The sequence below is a fragment of the Carlito syrichta genome, unplaced genomic scaffold, assembly GCF_000164805.1.
Source record: "Carlito syrichta isolate Samal-C Ts95f unplaced genomic scaffold, Tarsius_syrichta-2.0.1 Scaffold288918, whole genome shotgun sequence".
NCBI classification, from domain to species: Eukaryota; Metazoa; Chordata; class Mammalia; order Primates; family Tarsiidae; genus Carlito; species Carlito syrichta.
This window is the reverse complement of record NW_007233014.1, coordinates 467,258-472,781: the sequence shown is the minus strand read 5'-3', so window position 1 is coordinate 472,781 and position 5,524 is coordinate 467,258. Positions and strand designations below refer to the sequence as shown.

At 39.1% G+C, this 5,524-nt stretch overlaps 1 protein-coding gene across 2 annotated transcripts in view; it reads right to left on the bottom strand.

Annotated features, from left to right (window-relative positions):
* TCF7L2 (transcription factor 7 like 2) overlaps positions 1 to 5,524 on the bottom strand; it is a 125,629-nt gene that overhangs the window by 40,588 nt on the left and 79,517 nt on the right. The gene's annotated exons all lie outside the window — the stretch shown is intronic.

Genomic DNA, 5,524 nt, shown 5'->3' with positions numbered 1-5,524 from the left:
CCGCCGCCGCCGCCGCCGCCGCCGCCGCCGCCGCCGCCGCCGCGCGCCCGCGGCACGGGGAGCAGCACACACCAGCCGCGCCGCCAGACAAGATGCTCACGCACAGTTCCATTCACAGAATTATCTCGCTGGATGGGGAAGCGCACAATAACCGGGATCTCCCCCGATGCCACAACAACCCACCCCCCCCAAAGGGAGGGGGCGTGAAAAAAAAAAAAAAAGAAAAAGGCAGGGCTTTCTTACTCTTCTTTTTTCCCCCAACCCCGCATTCGATCAAAAGAACAAAGCCTGATATTTTGTTTGCCGACTTGGCAAACATAAAGGCAATTTCAATAGTCCAAAGAAGTTCACCTAAGTTGGTGAAAGTAATGCTTTGCAGTTCTCCAGTGAAATTAAGCTTTAATAGCGATCTGATGCCATTCAGAGAAGGAAGGGGAGGAAACTAGCTGAATTTAGATAAAGTTAGAGGACTACTTCACTCCTCTAAGTTTTTTTGCCAGCTCAAAAGTACCCTCAAAATTCTTGACAATATCCAGAGCTTAATTATCCTGCTGAATTTTTTTTTGGGGGGGGGATGCAAAAAACAACATAGACCATTAAAAACGCCCATATGTAAAAGAATTCAGAACAATTTACTGTATAACAGTTTTCAAGCCTAACTTAAAAAAAAATTCTTAAAAAAACCTACCGAAACTTGTGGATGTGTTCCTTTAAAGCAAATGGTCCTAACACATATTAAACCACCGCTGCGCGTCTTCTAAGCATAGTAGGAAAAAATGACTATTGATCTTCAAATAGCGATAATTGAAAAGATCAAAAAGATTAAACAAAATCAAGAATGTGCTGACTTACCATGCTATGCTTTTTTGTTGCAACTTTGTAGAAATTTCACTCAAAGAAACTGCATCAGAGGTGTCAAATTTTTTAGCGGACTGTGATCGTATTATTTCCGCAGCCCTGCCTTCCAATGCTTCAGAACTTTTTTCCCTTTCTCTTTTTTGTTTGTGGTACCTAGCTTTTTGCTACAGACTTTAAAAGCCTTCAGCTCAGCAAACCAGCACAAATTATCTTGCCACCTTGCGCAGCTCTGATGCTTTGGCCGCTAACTTTGGAAGGCCCTTTACTACTGCATCAAAATTAGCATTGTCAAAGCAGTTAATGAATATTAATATTGTATTTGTCATTGGAGCCGGCCCGTTGCTGAACTCCGAGTCATCCATCAGGGACAAGATTAAGAACACAATTATTTCTGACTGACAGGGACCAAATCTGCTAGAATTTTTTTTTTAAACAATTCGGGGGGAAAAAAACCCACAATATCATCATCTTAAGGTGTCTCCCAAGAGACTGGGAACCAGATTAATACGCTTTTAATGAAGTAGAGATCATTATGTATGAAGGAGAAAAAAAGAGAAAAGATGTACTATTCAAGCTATTTAGTTATGGTGGCGGTTAGAAATTTTTTTTTTTTTGAAAAATGCAGACGGCATATCTTTTTCGACAGCTGTCCAGATTTTATTCATACTGTTCTAAAGAAAAAGATGACTTTTTTTCTGAAATCTTTTCCTTTTTAAAAAAAGAACAGAGAACGAGTGATTCGTCCCATCTGGGATAATTTTCCATGTCTTCACTTTTACTGTAGCGGCTCAGGAAAGACAGCACGGTAAATAATTCCTACACAAATTTGACAAGAAACACCTTCATCAGCTCAGAGCCTTCCACCCTTATTCCCCAGATTCCAAGCACTGTCTCTCTCACTTTATTCAGGATGAACCATTACATTTACAGAAACTCTTAAGTTCCCTTTAACAGTGACATCTTTCTGTCATAAACACCCAGAAAACAACACAACTCAACGAAAACCTCTCACACAAGCCACAGATCCCGGATCACCATTCCGAGAGAGCACCCACTACACACCCCAGGAGCCAAAGTCATCTCATTTAGGGTGCTGCAAAGTGGAAATGGAAGTTTTGTCAGAAATTAAACTAACAGAAGCTTAACAAACTGCACGATCAGGCAGGTAGGAGAAAACGTTTTACGAGATTATGAAAACAGAACTTTCTGTACAACATAGGCACGAGACTAATGAAAAGGAATGAACTTTAAAAATTTGCAGCTTACCTGTCATGACCAACTTATCTGAATTCACCCAAATCATTTCAACATCTACATCTATATGTCCTGCAGAGTTATATCACGTATAACCATATTATACATATGTACACACATAGATATATATGGCGATTTCTTAGACGTTTTAGGAATAGCGTGCTTCATTGGCTTGCTCCACATAAATTGCCTTCGAGATGATATTTCCACCCCCCTTTTCGTATTTTAAATGTGGTAAAAGGGATAAAATGACAGATGTGATGGTTAATCTACCCAGTGAATCGTGGGGGTCTAGGTAAAGCCGTAATGGCCACTGCGCTAATCTACAACACCCACTGACCACCCCACTGGCCTTCTAATACCATTATCAACCCTTAGATGAACATTCTAAATTAGAGTTTTGTTCGAAAAGGGTGTGAATCTGACCTTCGATGCTGGGAAGCCTGTGCTGTACATACAGATGGCAAAGTTCTTATTTAAACATTTTTTTGAAGGTTTCTACTTTCTCGTGATTTGCATCTTTGAACTCTGTATCTTTACACCCTCTCCTGTTGCCAAAAAAAAAAAAGCCTTCCCAAATCTACTCCTACAATAGCTATTGATTTCATCTCTACCACACACCCCATAATGTTTACAATCATCCTGTAAAACAACCCTAAGTAAAACCACTGAAAACAAAGAAAAATCTCAAACATACAGACATTCTATCTTGCCCCAACTTTTCTTCTTCTCTTTCAATATACCAATGCCTTTACTTATTGTTTCTTTATGTCCAACAAGTCTTTGGAATAGATCATAAAAATGTGTCACTTACTAAGTTGGGAGATTGAGACAAAATCATACAAGGGAATGGAGACAGCGCAATAAAGCAATAAAGAATCCCATTTGTTCACACGTACTTCAAGTCAGCGCTAAAGAAGGAAAGGACTTTGGGGCTAAGATTTTTCCCTTTGTGCTTCTTCTTTTCTTAATGGATCAAAATGGACTTGTTTCAAATTATTATTGCCCAGGTATTATTCACTTAAGGAGGTACTCCCAATGCTACTTTTTAAAACATCAAAATTCCCATGATGAAAGCATATATCCACAGCTCCCTTCAAAAACCACAGATTTCATAACTTCTCCCCACATCATCCCATAACCTCCAACAGTCCTCATGCAAATATGCCCTCTTTATTTTAGAAAGGTATGTCTGTGCATTTCCCCCTCACCTGTTTATCTAGACCAAACTCAGATATGTGCAAACACACACACACATGTACATCCAACTCAAGATTTCTTCGAGCACGGACTAGCCTCCAAATAACCTGAGATGTCTAAATTAAGGACCCCTTGCTTTATCAATCCACAGCTTCCCCATTCCTGGCCGGAGCCTGTCTTTTCAGGGCCATGGATATATCCTTAATCTGCATCTTTGTGCGCTCTGAACCGGAGTTGTTAATAGGCAGCTTTCTCTGCCTCTCTCTCGGCTTCCCCAGCACGACCGCATCAGCACTAGTATCAAATTAACTCTCCGACTTTGAAACTTATTGATCTGCTATTAAGACACCAGTGAACTTGATGAAATGAGTGCTGTAGGTGCAGTCATGACTTCAAAGTCTAGCACAGCCACATAAAGCAAGCGCCTTTGATCCTAACTCCGATCTACTGAGGGTTTAAAGCCCAGTTCTCCCTAAGCTGCCCTTCACTCTCGTCATGTCTGATGTCTTACCAACTAGTGACTTGATAATGTTAATAATGCAAATTTTACAAATGATTTTTATAATGGCAAAATTAATTATATGAATTGATGCTTCTTTCAATAGGGGTTTCTATACTCTATCCCCTATAACATAACAACTGGAGCAATTGTGATGGCCAAGGAAGGATACCAGGCCCAGGTAATTCCAGATAACACTTTGCCATCTTCTTTCCATTTTGCACCTAAAGCTTAGATAGTGTACTAGAAATTCTGCTAATAATCTTAGTATCTTTTATTCCCATAGTTCTCATTTCCTAGTAAATATCTAACGTTCAACAGGAGTAACCTCCTTTTTACATGTGGTTTCTATGTTTAGGTCACAAAGTCAGTACAAAATCTTTATTTCTGCATAGGATTTCTTCTTGATAGTCACAAACCCATGGTAAAGTTATAGGATTTCACAGCCTTTGTTAATTTTCTTCCAATCCAGAAACATCTGAAAGGGTATATAGACAAGAATCAGAATGTACTAAATAGATTCTGTGACATGAAAAATTTAAATACACATATTCTCTCTCGGTCTGCTAAACAAAACTTTTAACCTCACAATTTTTTTAATCACCAAGGAATAGGAATTAAGCAAAGATTAATTTTGCAAATTCCTTCAATATTCTGAATCATGGATAATAAAAATGTTTTCAACTTAATTCTGCCTAAATTGAAAGATAAACCATATTCTCAATTTCACTGAGAAGTTAGGATTTAAATACTATAAAAACAGTTGTTACGTTCTGAGTTAAAAAAAATAATCTTATATATAACTGGCATCTCAAAATTTACGTAGACTTGCATCTTGATACTTACAGCAAAGAATCAATATCTGAGAACAAATCTTTTGCCAAGAGGTTATCTTTTGTATGTTGATTTTGGACAGAAGAATGTCAGTAGTTCAGGGTAAAATGTGCTCGACTAATAGAAGCTTTATGTATTCCTTTGATTTATAGTATGTTGTGTAATGACTGTTATTGTTGTTCTGAATCTGTGTTTTATAGGAAGAAACTAATGGATGTATTTTCCTCAATCAATAATGGCAATGTTGTTTTCCACATTCCAAATGTCAGGGCTGCCCTCCCCCATGACAAAACATAATGGAAATTTTAAAGGACCATAATTTTAATACTCGCCTTCATTCTAGAATGTGTGTGTGTGTGTGTGTGTGTATGTATGTGTGCACGTACTCCCCCCAATACATGTAATGGGGGGTAAATCCAATTAGTTTGTTTTCCAATGCTACTCTAATCATAAAATTTAGGTAGTAGTAACTTTGTGTTAGAGTTTTCCCTCCTCCCATCCACCCCCCAATGTTGATACTCACTTAACCTACTTGCAATTCTAAAGAAGTCAACACTTGATTGTGACAACGTTCAAAAGAATTTCCTCTGCCACTAGCACAGTAAAAAAACTTTCACCAATTAGTGCAGGAAAAAAGGAGGGAAAAGCCACAGTGCTGGCGCTCAAAGAGCCAGGCCTTGCGGCAAATCTGTCATGTCGAGAGGATTGATCAACAGGACGGCAATTTCTAATGGCATGTTGTCATGAAAAGTCAGCCACAGGGAGCCACCTGCTTTGCTCCTCACAGACAGCTAGGAGAGGAAGGAAGGAAGAGGGCGGGAGACGGAGAAGAGGGGCAAGGCTCTCTCTATTCCTATCCCTGCCAGTTCCCTTTTGCTA